This window comes from Callospermophilus lateralis, chromosome 10 (assembly GCF_048772815.1).
Source record: "Callospermophilus lateralis isolate mCalLat2 chromosome 10, mCalLat2.hap1, whole genome shotgun sequence".
In the NCBI taxonomy this organism is placed as follows: domain Eukaryota; kingdom Metazoa; phylum Chordata; class Mammalia; order Rodentia; family Sciuridae; genus Callospermophilus; species Callospermophilus lateralis.
The window spans coordinates 118,257,724-118,274,869 of NC_135314.1; the positions used below are offsets into that span (position 1 = coordinate 118,257,724).

The following is a 17,146-nucleotide window of genomic DNA, read 5'->3' on the forward strand; positions in this document are numbered from 1 at the left end:
CCTTTATTTCAGATATTACAAGGAAATCCTTCTCCAACCTCTCCACGTCAGCTAACTTTAGAGGCTAAAACAGCTTTAAGGAAAGTTGAAAATGCAATTAAAAATGCACAGCTTACTAGAGTTGATCCTAAGAAAATGGTGTATTTATTAATATTTCCAACTGAACATACACCAACAGGAGCCATATGGCAAAAATTAGGAGTTATTGAGTGGATTTATTTATCCCACTCCCCTCAAAAAACATTAATTCCTTTTCATGATTCTATAGCTCAATTAGTAATTAAGGGTAGAACTAGGATTTTACAATTAATTGGATCTTAACCTGATATCATAATTATTCCATTTTCTGTTCAACAGATTAATTGGCTTTTTCAAACTTCTAGCCCATGGCAAATAGCTTTTGCTGATTTTCCTGGCCAGACAGATAGTCACTATCCTCATGATAAGATTATACAATTTGCATCATTAACGTCACTTATTTTTCCAAAGATTGTACGTGCCCATCCTATAGATGAAGCCTTATCAGTGTTCACTGATGGATCGAGTTCAGGTAAAGCAAGATTTTATAGTCGAGTTCACACAGAGGTAATACAAACTTCTTATACTTCTGCCCAAAGAGCAGAGCTTCAAGCTCTGATTTGTGCCTTAACTTACTTTGCAAATGAGCCTATTAATATTTATTCTGACAGCTTATATGCAGTCGGAGTTACTAAAAATATTGAAACTTCAGTTATTGGGTATACTTCATCACAAGAGTTATTTAAATTATTTCATAATTTACAAAAGGCAGTGCTAATGCGGAAATATCCATGTTTCATAGGACATATACGAGCTCATACTAATCTTCCAGGACCTTTAGCTTCAGGTAATAACAAAATTGACAGACTCGTAGCTTTTTGTCAACAGATGTCTTCATATGACTGTGCACTAGCTTCCCATTCCTTACATCATCAAAATGCTTCCAGCTTACGTAAAAAATTTAATATTACTAGAGAACAAGCTCGTCAGATTGTAAGCCAATGCCCTAAGTGTGTTATTCACACTCCATCTCTGCCATCAGGGGTAAATCCCCGTGGATTAAAACCAAATCAAATCTGGCAAATGGATGTAACTCATATTCCTCAATTTGGTAAGCAGTGTTATGTGCATGTCATAGTGGACACTTATTCTAGATTTATTTTTGCCACAGCACATACTAAGGAAAATTCTCAAAATGTAATTTCTCATTGCCTAGCAGCTTTTTCTGTTTTAGGATGCCCTATGCAGATTAAAACAGATAATGCTCCAGCTTATGTGAGCTCTTCTTTTCAACAATTTTGTCAAGAGTTTAAAATTAATCATAAAACAGGAATTCCTTATAACCCCCAAGGTCAAGCCATTGTAGAACGAGCTCATTTATCTATTAAACTTCAATTACAAAAATTAAAAAGGGGGGATAGGCTTATGACTCCCCAAAATAGCCTTAATCATGCCTTGTTTGTTTTAAATTTTTTAAACTGTGACGCAGAAGGTCACACTGCTGCTGAGAGACAAATGTCTCCCTCAGTAACAGGCCCTTTAGGCAGAGTTTTGTGGAAAGATTTACAGACCGGTCAGTGGAAGGGCCCAGATCCGGTGCTTATATGGGGCAGAGGGCATGCTTGTATTTTCCCAGAAAATTCTTCTCGTCCTATTTGGGTGCCTGAACGTGCTATCAGACATGGAAGAGATAGAACCCAGATTCAAGCGACTGAGGATCGACCCAGAGGAGCCCCTACCCAGAAGGAGGAGATATCGGAAAAGGATGAAGAAAGACCAGATTGACCCAGCCAAAAAGCTGATTTCATGGGAAGACGTGAAGAAGCTAACAACCCAGGCTTCCCGAATACTTCGAGACCTAGGAGAAAACAGGACCCCAATGATGATGGTAACAACAGTAATTGCCCTACTGGGCTGTCAGGTAAAGGGGGATCAAGTAGACACTTACTGGATATATTTCCCAGATCCACCCCTGGTACACCCAGCTGTGCGGACTGGAAAATCGATTCCAGTATTTACTAATGACTCATTCATGATGGGAGGATTTACAGATACTCATATTACTCCCAATCATGTGACTAGATTTAATTATTCTGGCTATAGTGCCCAATTACCCTTGTGTTGGTCCCACGATAAACATGCTGGCTGTCTGAAAGTATCATTCGAAGAAAAGGCAGCGGTTGGTAGACCTAGACTGACAAATAATTCTATTTATGGAAATTTAAAACCTAATACTAGATCAGTAATTAAGATGGGATTTCCCATAATAAGCCAGTCATTTCTGCAAAACCTCCACAGATACACCACTGTCCAAATAGTTCTACAATTGAGATTGGCACCTTTCCTAAATGGATGGATTGTATAAATCCCTTTCCTGTACAACATAAGGTGTCTAAAGATAGTGGGTATACTTTAGACTGGTCTCCAAAAATTGATAAGAGACAATTACGAAGAAATTCTGCTATGACACCTGCAGGATTTGTTAGTAATATTTTGACTTATAGTAAAGGTGGTGTTCAAAAAGATATTTGGCGTTTAATTGCTGCCTCAGAATTCTTACATTTTACAGACAAACCCTTACCAAGATTTATTGGCAAGAACTGTAAAGAGGGATCTTGCTATGGCTTACGAGCTTGTGTCCAATCTCCTTATGTTTTAATTATTGGAAATGTAAAAGTTAAATGGATAGATGACAGATATATTGTTACTTGTAAAAAATGTAACCTAACCAATTGTATTACTAGGTATAATGGAGGAAAAGGAGTGCTGATACTTCATCAGCCCTCTTTCGTTTTATTACCTGCTAATATTTCAGAGCCATGATATGCTGATGCTGGTTTACAAGTCTTACAGCAAATTCATGCCCAGCTGGCAAGACCTAAACATGCTATTGGAGTTATAATTGTTGGTGTTTTGGCGCTAGTCTCTTTTATTGCATCAACTGTCTCTGCGTCTCTGACATTGTCTCAGAATATTCAGCATGCAAAATTTCTTAATAATTTAGCTCAAAATACTTCCAAGGCTCTGCGTAATCAAGTAAATATTGATGAAAAGATTGAAACTAAATTAAACGCCTTAGAGGCAACTGTTATTGACATAGGTAATGAACTTTCAGCCTTAAAATTTAAAGAAAGGCTTAATTGCCATGCTAATTATAAATATGTGTGTGTTACAGCTGCCAAGTACAATGCTTCTCTCTGGGATTGGGAGAAGGTTAAAAACCATTTGTTAGGTATTTGGCAAAATAGTAATAATAGCTTGGATATTCTGGAACTTCATCACCATATCCAAGACATTCAAAATAATAGAGCTGATTTTTCAGATCCTTCTTCTTTGGCTAACCAAATATTGAAGGAGTTAAATGGATTCAACCCTGGAAATATTCTTAAACACTCGACCTGGTACATTATTGGATTATTCTCTTTGCTGCTAATTCTCTATTGCATTGTAATTGTAGGATAGCGAGTCTTCAGAACAAGAATGCAGAAACTCCGGAGAGTGAACCGCCGCCTCATTTTTGCGAAAAGAAAGGGGGAATATGTCGGGAGCCATTCTCACACGTGACTGGGTGACTCCCAGTTAGGGTCTGAGGCGCTCTGGCTGTGTCGGAGCTTTCCCAGCCCTCTCCTGTTGAGAGAACCTGTCCGTGTGGGGGTGTAACTGACCACTGAACCCGGAGGCCCAATCACTGACCCTGACCTTGGAGTGCGGCCCCCCTTCAACCTTCATTGGATGGAATTCTCCCCTGAATTTCTTGCTCCCCAATAAAAGGCTACTCCCTGGCGTGCTCTCTCTCTCTCTCTCCTGCTAGCCCTGAGTAATCCTTGCTGTCCTGCCGGGCGGTTAGAGGAGAGAACCAGAGAGGGGAGCCGTCTCGGACCTGGTCATAGAAAAAGGTAACTGAGACTGTGTGTTTATTTCGATCTCACTAGCTAACTTTTATGCCAAGAACCTCATTAATGAAACCATTGCGCTGGCCGCGTGGTAGAGAAGAGACAGAAAGAATGAACATAGATATCTGGAATAAAAAGGACATCACTAGAGAGTCTACAGAAATAAAAAAGTTTATAAAGAATTATAATCATCTATATGCCAAATTAGACAACATAAAGGAAATGGATAGGGAGGGGGAGCAGGGGAGGATTAGATGAATTCTAGATAGGGCGGTGGAATGTGATGGACATCATTATCCAAAGTACATGTAAAAAGGCATGAATTGGCGTGAACATACTCTATATACAAAGGTATGAAAAATTATACTCAATATGTGTAATAAGAATTGTAATGTATTCCGCTTTTGTATATTTAAAAAAACAAAATCAATAAAAGAATTAAAAAAAGGAAATGAACAATTTCTTATAACATAACAAATGACTGAAATGGATTTGAGGATAAGCAGAAAATGTGAATAGAGCTATTTTAAGAAAATTAACTTAATAAAAATTATCCTGCAAAAATAGATTATAGATCCAGATAACTTCACTTACTATTTTCAACAAATATTTAAGAAAGAATGCTAATCATAAATATAATCTTTCAAAAAATAGAGGAAGTGAGAATACTTTAAAGCTCATTTTCTGAAACCACTGTTACCCTGATATCAAAGTTGGATAAAGACATCCCAAAAAAACAAAGCTATAGAAAATATCCTTCATGAACATAAAACAAAAAATATTTAACATATTAGCAAACTGAATTCAGTAACACATACAAAGGATTATTATCACAACCTAGTAGGGTTATCCCAGGAAAACAAGGTCAGGTTAACATCTGAACATCAATTACTGTAATATAACATATTAATAGAATAAAGATCTAAAAATATATATCCATTTTAACAGACACAAGAAAAGCCTTTGACCAAAATCCAAAGATAATTAATGATGAAAAACTCTCAACAAACTAAAAATAGTAAGAAATGTCCTCATTATTTTTTATATGTATTTATTTAGTTGCAGGTGGACACAATAACTTTATTTTTTTATGTGGTGCTGAGGATTGAACCCAGTGCCTCACATGTGCCAGGTAAATGCTCTACTACTGAGCCACACAGCCCTAGTCCTGTCCTCATTCTTATAAAAGATATCCATGAAAACTTTATGGTTAACATCATACTTTTTTATTGGTACATATTAATTATATAGAATAGTGAGTTTCATTTTGGTATATTCATACATGTACATAACATAACTTGATCAATTTCACTCCAATACCTCTCCTTCTCCTGATCCCCTTCCTTTACCCTAATGGTCTCCCGTATACTTTCATAATGTTTCTTTCTTTCTTCTTCTTTTTTTTTTTTTATTAACATCTAGCTTTCAAATATGAGAGAAAACAAAAAATGCTTGTCTTTCTGAATCTGGCTTATTTTACAAAATGATTCTCTACAGTTCCATTCATTTTCCTGCAAATGACATAATTTTGTTCTTGTTTATGGATGAGTAAAACTCCATTGTGTATATATACCACATATTCTTTAATCATTCATCTATTTATAGACACCCAGTCTGATTCAATAAGTTGACCATTGTGAACTGTGTTGCAATAAATATGGGTATGCATGTATCTCCATAGTATGCTAACTTCAACTCTTGTAGATAAATACCAAGAAGTGGTAAAGTTAGATCAAATGATAGTTCTATTTTAGTATTTTGAAGAATCTCCATACTGATTTCCATAGTAAGTATACCAATTTACATTCTCACTAGCAGTTAATAATGACTCCTCTGATCCTCTATCTTCACCAGAATTTATTGTTATTTGTATTCTTGATGATTATTATTCTGACTGAGATGAGATGGAACCTCAATGTAGCTTGGATTTACACTTCTTTGATGACTAAAAGTGTTGAAATTTTTTCCATATAATTTTTGGCCCCTTTTGAGAAGTATGTTGAGTTATCTGTGTGGTTTGGGGTTTTTTTTTTGGTGGTTGTTATTGTTGTTTTGGTTTTTTTTGGTAATGAGTTTTTTGATTTCTTTATATATTCTGAATATGTTTTATGTACTCTACTGTCTTCGCACTTAGTTGTCTACCCAAAATTACTTCCTCTCTATTTTCCTGCTACTAACCTTCCTTTTTAGATTTCTCTTTCATACTTCCTAAGACATAGTAACTCTATATCCTCACCTCCTACCTCTTCAGCTTATCCTCGTACACCTCATCCCTGATGAAATATAGAATATTTCATCCTTCAATGAGCGAATACACTTTCTTCTCTACAACACAAAAAAGTAGAGATACTACCCTGCATTTTATCAGATCATAATTTAATAAAACTAGAAATCAATGATAAAATAAAAAATAAAAACTACTTCAAAAACTCTAAACCCTTTTACAAACGTACTGAATAGTACAAACCTACTGAGTATATAGTAGATAATAATTGAATTCACCATTTTTGTACATTGTGACCAAACTGAAAATGTCTTAATAACAACTATTTATTTTTAGGTTGTACATTATTTATAGAGGGATCTGTTAACATTGTCCTTCTCCTCAAAGAAGAGGTATTGGAACCCTACAGGGGCACTATAAGCCTGTAGGGTAAAAAAGGTAATGACTCAGATCCACAGTGCTAGAAGGGAAGACACACAACCAACATGAAAAGACAGGAAAGAAGGTGCCCCACACAAATCAAGATACCACATTATTAGAATCCATGGCCAGCACTTCAGAAGAAATACCAGAGAAGGAGTTCAGGATATACATAATTAAAATGTTCTGTGAATTAAAGGATAATATAAGAGAGCAAATAGAGGCAGCAAAAGATCACTTTGACAAAGAGCTACATAAACAAATACAGGAAGCAAAAGATTACTTCAATAGGCAGACACAGTTTCTTAAAAAAAAAAAAAAAAAAAAAAAAACCAACCAGAAATCCTTGAAATGAAAGAAAAAATAAACCAAATTAAAAGTTCAATTGAAAGCATCACCAACAGATTAGACCACTTGAAAGGCAGAACCTCATACAAAGAAGAAAAAATGGTAAGAAACCATGAGCAGAACATTCAAGAAATATGGGATAGCATAAAAAGACCAAATTTAAGAGTTATTGGAATAGAGGAAGGCATAGAGTTCCAAACCAAAGGAATGAATAATCTAGTCAATGAAATAATATCAGAAAATTTTCCAAACATGAAGAATGAATTGCAAAACCAAATTCAAGAGGCTTATAGGATGCCAAATGTACAAAATCACAAAAGATTCACACCAAAGTACATTATAATGAAAATACCTAAAATACAGAAAAAAGAGAGAATATTAAAAGCCATGAGAGAAAGGAAACAGATTACATATAGGGGGAAACCAACTGGGTTATGTGCAGATTTTTCAACCCAGACTCTGAAAGATTGAAGATCCTGGAACAATATATGTCAAGCTTTGAAAGAAAATGAAACCTTATATCCAGCAAAATTAAGCTTTAGATTTGATGATGAAATAAAAACCTTCCACAATAAACAAAAGTTAAAAGAATGTACAGCTAGAAAATTTGCACCACAGAACATACCTGGCAAAATATTCCATGAAGAGAAAATGAAAAACAACAATGAAAATCAGCAGAGGGAGGTATTACACTAAAGGAAAAACTTATCAAAGGAGAAACTAAGTCAAGTTAAATAACAAAAATGGCTCAGAATACAAATCATGTCACAAAAATAACCCTGAATGTTAATGGCGAAAAGTCACCATTCAAAAGACATAGGCTAGCAGATTGGATTAATAACAATAATAATTTAAAAAAACAACAACAATGTGCTGCCTCCAGGAGACTCATCCCATAGGAAAAGACATACACAGACTGAAGGTCAAAAATTGGGAAAAATCATACCATTCATATGGACTGCAGAAGCAAGCAGGATTTTCCATCCTCATATCAAATAAAGCAGACTTCAAACTAAAGTCAATCAAAAAGGATAAAGAAGGACACTACATACTGCTGAAGAGAACCATACACCAACAAGACTTAACAATTATAAATATATATGCCCCAAACAATGGAGCATCTATGTTCATCAAACAAATTCTTCTCAAGTTCAAGAGTCAAATTGACCACAACACAATAATTTTGGGTGACTTTAATACACCTCTTTCATCACTGGATAGATTTTCCAAACAAAAGCTGAACAAAAAAACTATAGAACTCAATAACACAATCAATAACTTAGACTTAACTGACACATATAGAATATTTCATCCTTCAACAAGCGAATACACTTTCTTCTCAGCAGCACATGGAACCTTCTCTAAAATAGACCATATATTATGCCACAAAGCAATTCTTAGCAAATACAAAAAAGTAGAGATACTACCCTGCATTTTATCAGATCATAATGGAATGAAATTAAAAATCAATGATAAAATAAAAACTACTCCAACACCCGGAGACTAAATAATATGCTACTGAATGAACAATGGGTTGCAAAAGAAATTAAGGAGGAGATTAAAATATTCTTAGAGGTAAATGAGAACACTGATAGAACACACCAAAATTTCTGGGACACTATGAAGGTAGTACTAAGAGGAAAGTTCATTCCTTAAAAGAACAAAAAGTCAACAAATAAATGACCTAATATTACATCTCAAAGTCCTAGAAAAAGAACAAAACAACACCAAAAACAGTAGAAGACAGGAAATAATTAAAATCAGTGCTGAAATCAATGAAATTGAAACAAAAGAAACAATTGAAAAAATTTACAGAACAAAAAGTTGGTTCTTTGAATAAATAAATAAAATTGACAAACCTTTAGCCATGCTAACAAAGAAAAGGTGAGAGAAAACTCAAATTACTAATGTCCATAATGAAAAAGGAAATATCACAACAGACACTACAGAAATATAGAAGATAATTATAAATTATTTTGAAGACTTTTACTTCAGTGAAATAGAAAATATTGAAGGCATGACAAATTTCTAGAGTTACATGATTTGCCCACATTAAATCAGGATGATATACACAATTTAAACAGATCAATTTCAAGCAATGAAATAGAAGACACTATCAGAAGCCTACCAACAAAGAAAAGCCCAGGACCGGATGGATACACAGTTGAGTTCTACAAGACCTATGAAGAAGAACTAATACTTATACTCTTCAAATTATTTCATGAAATAGAAAAAGAGGGAGCACTTCCAAACTCATTGTACAATATCACCCTGATTCCAAAACCAGAAAAGACACATCAAAGAACAAAACCTTCAGACCAATATCTCTAATGAACACAGATGCAAAAATTCACAATAAAATTCTGGCAAAAACATATCAAAAAGATAGTGTACCACAATCAAGTGGGGTTCATCCCAGGGATGCAAGGTTGGTTCAACACACAGAAATCAATAAATGTATTTAATCACATCAATAGACTTAAAGATAAGAACCATATGATCATCTCAATAGATGCAGAAAAGGCATTCTACAAAATACAGCACCCCTTCATGTTCAAAACACTAGAAAATAATAGGAACACACCTTAACATTATAAAAGGTATCTATGCTAACCCCAAGGCCAACATCATTCTATATGCAGAAAAATTGAAAGCATTCCCTTTAAAAACTGAAATAAGACAGGGATGCCCTCTTTTACCACTTCTATTTAACATAGTTCTTGAAACAATGGCCAGAGCAATTAGACTGGCGAAAGAAATTAAAGGAATACAGGTAGGAAAAGAAGAAATCAAATTAGCACTATTTGCCAATGATATGATTCTATATTTAGAAGACCCAAAAATTCCAACAGAAAACTTCTAGAACTGGTAAATGAATTCAGCAAAGTAGTAGGATACACAATCAACACGCATTAATCAAAGTCATTTCTGTATATCAGTGAAAAATCCTCTGACAGGGAAACAAGGAAAACTGCCCCGTTTACAATAGCCTCAAGAAAAATAAAATACTTGGGAATCAACCTAATAAAAGAGGTAAAAGACCTCTATAATGAAAACTACAGAAAGCAAAATAAAGAAATTAAAGAAGACCTTAAAAGTTAGAAAGATTTCTCCTGTTCTTGGATAGGCAGAATTAATATTGTCAAAATGACCATACTACCAAAAGCAATATACAGATTTAATGTAATTCCAATCAAAATCCCAATGACATTCCTCATAGAAATAGAAAAAACAGTCATGACCTTCATCTGGAAAAACAAGAGACCCAGAATAGCTAAAGCAATCCTCAGCAAGAAGAGTGAAATAGGTGGCACCACTATACCAGACCTTAAACTATTCTATAAAGCAACAGTAACAAAAACAGCATGGTACTGGCACCAAAATAGACCGGTAAATTAATGGAACAGAATAGAGGACATAGAGACTAACCCACAGAATTACAATTTTCTTATATTAGACAAAGGCATGAGAAACATACATTGGAGAAAAGATAGCCTCTTCAACAAATGGTTCTAGGAAAACTGGAAATCCATATGCAACAAAATGAAATTAAATCCCTATCTCCCACCACACACAAAACTCAACTCAAAGTGAATCAAGGACTTAGGAATTAAACCAGAGACCCTGTATCTAACAGAATAAAAAGTAGGCCCAAATCTCCAACATATCAGATTAGCCTCCTACTTCCTTAATAAGACTCCTATAATACAAGAATTAAAATCAAGAATTAATAAATGAGATGAATTCAAACTGAAAAGCTCTTCTCAGCAAAAGAAACAATCAGTGAGGTGAATAGAGAGCCTACAGCTTGGAAGCAAAGTTTTACCACTTGCACATCAGATAGAGCACTAATCTCTAGGGTATATAAAGAACTCAAAAAACTAAACACCAAATAAACAAAAAACCCAATCAATAAATAGGCCAAGGAACTGAACAGACACTTCTCAGAAGATGATATACAATCAATCAACAAATATATGAAAAAATGTTCAACATCTCTAGCAATTAGAGAAATGCAAATCAAAACTACTCTAAGATTTCATCTCACTCCAGTCAGAATGGCAGCTATTAAGAATACAAACAACAATAAGTTTTGGCGAGGATTTGGGGAAAAAGGCACACTCACATACTGCTGGTGGGACTGCAAAACTGTGCAGCCAATATGGAAAGCAGTATGGAGATTCCTTGGAAAATGGGAATGGAACTACCATTTGACTCAGCTATCCCACTCCTCAGTCTATACCCAAAGGACTTAAAAACAGCATACTACAGGGACACAGCCACATCAATGTTTATAGCAGTACAATTCACAAAAGCTAAATTGTGGAACCAACCTGGATACCCTTCAGTAGATAATGGATAAAGAAACTGTGGGGCTAGGAGTGTGGCTCAAGCGGTAGCACGCTCGCCTGGCATGTGCGGGGCGCTGGGTTCGATCCTCAGCACCACATAAAAATAAAATAAAGATGCTGTATCCACCGAAAACTAAAAAATGAATATTAAAAAAAAATTTAAAAAAAGAAACTGTGGTATATATACACAATGGAATAGTACTCAGCAATAGAGAATAAAATCATGGCATTTGCAGGTAAATGGATGAAGTTAGAGTTTAATGCTAAGTGAAGTTAGCTAATCCCCCAAAACCAAATGCCATATGTTTTCTCTATTATAAGGAAGCTGACTCATAGTGGGGTTGGGAGGGGGAGCATGGGAGGATTGGACGAACTCTATATAGGGCAAAGGGGTGGGAGGGAAAAAGAGGGGGTATGGGGGTAGAAAAGATGGTGAAATGAGATGGACATCATGACCCTAAGTACATGTATGAAGACATAAAAGGTGTGAATACAATTTGTATACAACCAGAGACATGAAAAATCGTGCTCTATATGTGTAATATGAATTGTAATGCATTCTGCTGTCATATATAACAAATTCAAATAAAAAATAAATAAGTAAAAGTATGGAAAAAATAATATTTACAATAAGGATGCCATAACTACCAGAGTGATATTCGTTTAAATCCAGATTATAGATCAATGAATCAGAACAGAGTCTAGAAATAAAACCACATGTATCTACTCAAATGATTTCCCAAGATGTGAAGATAATTCAAAATAAGAAAAATGACCTTTTCAATAAATAGTGCTGTAGTAAATGGTGGGATATTATAAAAATCCTTATTTCATATATACTCAAAAAAATCATACAGTTAACTATAAATCCTAAAACTATAAAGATTTAGAAGAAAACCAGAGAAAATCTTGGTGACCTTGAGTTAGGCAAATATTTCATAACTATGACACTGAAAACGTAAAAGAAAAATAAACTTCATCAAAATGAACAATTATGCATCACAAAGGATACCATAAAGAAAATGAAAAGACAAGCCATGAACTGGGAGAAATAATTTGTAAAACATGTATCTGTTTAAGAACCTATGCCCACAGTACAGAAAGAACTCTTAAAACTCAATAACAACAAGAAGACAAACAACCCAACTGAAAAATGAGCTAAAGATTCGAACAGAGGATAAGCTAACCAAAAATAAGCACATAATATGTTTGACATTAGACATAGAGATATGCAAATTAAAATCATAAGGCGAAAGTAGATACTAAATGGCTATGATCAAAAAGACTAACAGTATCAAGTGTTGGTGAGTATTCAGCAGTATTAGAATCATCATACATATTTGCTAATGAGAATGTAAAAGGATACAAACATTTTAAAAAACAATTTAACAGTTCCTTAAAAAGTTAAGCTTATAATTACTATACAATCCAAAAATTCTACTCCAAGATATCTACACAATAGAAATAAAAATATATCCACATAAAAACCTGAATGTCAATGTTCACTGCTAAAAATTGGAAACAACTCAAATGTTGATAAACGAATAAACAAGAACCATGTTATCTATATAATGCAGTAATAATCAACACTAAAAAATAAACATTGATATAGGCAATGGTACGGATGAACCTCAAAAATATGTTAAGTAAAAGAATACAGAGATGTAAGTCAACTTTTTGCATAATTCTATTTATATGTAATTTCTAGAATAAGAAAAACTATACAAAAAGAAAGTCTCTTGGAGATAGGGATGGGAGAAAGGACTGACCATAAATGGGCCGAGAAAACTTCTTTCAGTGATGAAAATGTTACAATATTGGGTTGTGGTGATATTTACTAAAAAGTATACACTACTATAGATCATCAGTCTCCACATCTTAAAGAAGACTTTTTTAAGGCCCTATTAAGCTAGGTGATGTTCTATGTAACTTTTTGGAGTGCTGGTTTCATTCACACCAATATACAAATATGGAAAGATGTAATTCTGTTAAGTCCAAAGTACTTTTAAAACAGTAATTTCATATGGTTTAATCTAAATATTTTGGCAACCATGAAAAGAATTGGAGTAGATGAAGCAAGATTAATAACATGTAGGCAACTGAATGACAAAGGAGGGCAAACTTGAATGTAATTTGTATAAGCAGAAATTTGGAGAGGGAATTGCTGACATGTAATTGATGGTCATTGACAGCCTGTGCTAAGCGCTCTACCACTACAGAGATACAACCCCAGCCCCTAAAAGTATTTTTTGAAAAGTAGAAAGTAAAAGGCGAAAAATTTATATGATAGACCCTGCGTCTAATAGAAGAAAAAGTAGGCCCTAATCTCCATCGTGTGGGATTAGGCCCCAACTTCCTTAATAAGAGTCCTTGGCACAAGAATTAAAATTAAGAATCAATAAAAGGTTCTTCTCAGCAAAAGAAACAATCTGTGAGGTGAATAGAGAGCCTACATCTGGGAGCAAATCTTCACCCTTCACATAACAGTTAGAGCACTAATCTCTAGAGTATAGAAAGAACTCAAAAAGCTAAGCAAAAAAAAAAAAAAAAAAAAAAAAAAATTAAAAAAAATAACCCAATCGGGGCTGGGGATGTGGCTTAAGCGGTAGTGCGCTCGCCTGGTGCGTGTGGCCCGGGTTCAATACCCAGCACCACATACAAACGAAGATGTTGTGTCCGCTGAAAACTAAAAAATAAATATTAAAAATTCTCATTCTCTCTCTCTCTCTCTCTCTCTCTCTTAAAAAAAATTAAATTATAAAAAAAATCTTCTTTTAAAATAAATAAATAAATAAATAACCCAATCAATAAATGGGCCAAGGACCTGAACAGACACTTCTCAGAAGATGATATACAACCAATCAACAAATACATGAAAAAATGTTCAACATCTCTAGCAATTAGAGAGATGCAAATCAAAATTACTCTAAGATTTCATCTCACTCCAGTCAGAATGGCAGCTATTATGAGGACAAACAACAATAAGTGTTGGTAAGGATTTTGGGAAAAAGGCACACTCATACACTGCTGGTGGGACTGCAAAATCGTGCAGCCAATATGGAAAGCAGTATGGAGATTTCCTGGAAAATTGGGAATGGAACCACCACTTGACCCAGCTATCCCTCTCCTCGGTCTATACCCAAACGACTTAAAAACAGCATACTACAGGGATACAGCCACATCAATGTTTACAGCAGCATAATTCACAATAGCTAAACTTTGGAACTAAACTTGATGCCCCTCAGTAGATGAATGGATTAAAAATGTGGCATATATACACAATGGAATATTACTGAGCAATAAAAGAAAATAAACCGATAGCATTTGCAGGTAAATGGATGGCGTTGGAGAAAATAATGCTAAGTGAAGTTAGCCAATCCCCAAAAAACAAATGCCGAATGTTTTCTCTGATGTAAGGTGACAGACCCATAATGGGATAGGGAGGGGGAGCAGGGGAGGAATAGACAAACTCTAGATAGGGCAGAGGGGGCAGGGGATTAGTAATGATGGTGGAATGTGATAGATATCATTAAAAATACATATATGAAGACATGAATTGGTGTGAACATATTTTATATACAGAGATATGAAAAATTGTGCTCTATATGTGTAATAAGAATTGTAATGCATTCCACTGTCATGTATTTAAAAAATAAAATCAATTAAATATAAAAAATAAAATTAAAAAAAGAACCCTCAAAAAAAAAGTAGAAAGTAAAGTGGTATAGCCATAGCTATCAACCAAGTCTTATCAAAGAGAAACATAAATGTTTTTGTAAAATAGAAAACATTTCTAGTTATACCTCTGAAAATAAACTTAAATTGATTCCAGGTGACTCTTTCAATTTATTGATTTGTGACTATCAATCCAATAGAAACCTATTTTTAAGGTGAGGAAGAAGTGAGGGAAGAGGGTTTGCAGGTTAAAGTTTATTTTGTATACGACAATCCTTGACTTAAAAAAGTTTGCTGGGCTGGGGATGTGGCTCAAGCAATAGTGCGCTCGCCTGGCATGCGTGCGGCTCGGGTTCGATCCTCAGCACCACATACAAACAAAGATGTTGTGTCCACTGAAAACTAAAAAATAAATATTAGAAAAAATTCTCTCTCTCTCTCTCTCTTAAAAAAAAAAAAAAGTTTGTCAACAGGCTGCCTAGGACTTTCAGACCTATTTTGCAAAGTAGATGTTAAACTTGACACTATATCAACTATATTTAGTTATTATTTGCATATATATGTAAGGGGTATAATAAATTACAATAATTAATTATGTTAAGTCCAAAGTACTTTTAAAACAGTAATTTCATATAGTTCAATCTAAATATTTTGGCAACCATAAAACAGAACTAATTATGTTTAATTACACATAAAAAATAATATCACTTTCCATTGCTATATCAGAATATCTGAGACTGGATAATTTACAAAGAAAAGGGGTTTATTTTGGTTCACGAATCTGAAATTCCAAGAGCGCATCTGCTCAGCTCTGGTAAAGGTTTCATGGTGGAAAGAAGCAGGTATATGCAGAAGAAAGGACAGATGTGAGAAAGGCTGAAAGGTGGTTCCAGGTATGTTCTGGTAAGAACTAATTCATTATCACAAGAACTTATCCAGTCTCAAGAGAACTAACCCAGTCTATTGAAAAAGACATTAATATATTCATGAGGACACTGACCTAATCACCTCTCAAAGGCACCTCTGAATACCACTACTCGGGAATCAAATTCCAATGTGTTTTGGTAGGGAAAAACTATACCTAAACTATCACAAAGGCTTATGCTGAAAATTAGTTCCAAAATCTAGTCCAGAACCAGACGTCTTAGACAACATATCCATGTGTGTGATCTTGCTCAACCTGTTCAAGACAGGTAAGGTAGGTACTTTTTTAAATCAACCCCTCCTCCATTGTTCTTAATATTTCAATTGGAGAAATGGGAAGAGATGATGAATAGTGAAAAAATAAAGACTTGAATATTTTCTGAGAGGCATAACAGGTCAAATATTTAGATAGGAAATAGTTGTGTTTTTTAAAAATAAATAAGATAGAAAGTGATAACTATTTACAACTTGGAAATTCTCTTGAACTAATATACTATAATTCTAAAAAGCAAATAGTAGCCCTTTCCTCGAGAGCATGAGATAAACCTTATTCTTAATTTGAAGAATTTTCTTAATTATTTAGCATTTTGTGGGAGGCTGATATAGCATATGACCAGCATTTGCTTTCCCTCCTGGTCAGCTGAGGCACTGTTGGTCAGCCTGTGATTTGGTTGCTCTAAGTAACCGAATACTGTAGCCCGGATCTTGAGGGTAGAGAAAACGCAAATGTGTCTTCATGTGTAGGCATGCCTTCCTACATCCCCAGGGATGGAGCTACGCTCACCTGTTCCTTTGTGATATTACCCCTTGCCCTGTTTGGGACAGAATGTTCCATGGAAATGCCCTTTGTGTGTCCGGGTGTGGCCTTCCTAGCTGTCAGTCAACCTGCTGACAGCTGACATCTTAGACTCAGTCCCCTGAAACCTGACCCCTTGCCTCATTTGAATGGCTTCTCCTCAATAAAAAGGGTCAGCACATGCTTGCACTCTCTCTCTCTCTGCAGACCCTTAAGGTCAGAGGAGCCATCACAGCACCCCCAAAGAAAAAGGTATTTCTGTCTCTTGTGTGGTTATTTCACGCAGCCCAGTTCCACCTTTATGACAAATCTTGTCACATTGATAGCAATGAAGCTAACTTGAAAAGACTCCTGAGTGTTTTAGTCACATCCAACGTGGTGTCCCTGGGTGGGCAGGTTTGAGTGTTTAAGTCCCCGGGAACGTGACAGCATTTAGTAAAAATTTCTGAAAAATTCAGAACTCAGTGAGCAACAGAGCTAGAAGTATGGCTTCCAT

The 17,146-nt window shown here is 34.9% G+C and overlaps 1 protein-coding gene across 5 annotated transcripts in view; it reads right to left on the bottom strand.

Annotated features, from left to right (window-relative positions):
- Window positions 1-17,146, bottom strand: part of Trpc1 (transient receptor potential cation channel subfamily C member 1) — a 94,768-nt gene that overhangs the window by 57,654 nt on the left and 19,968 nt on the right. The window lies entirely within an intron of this gene.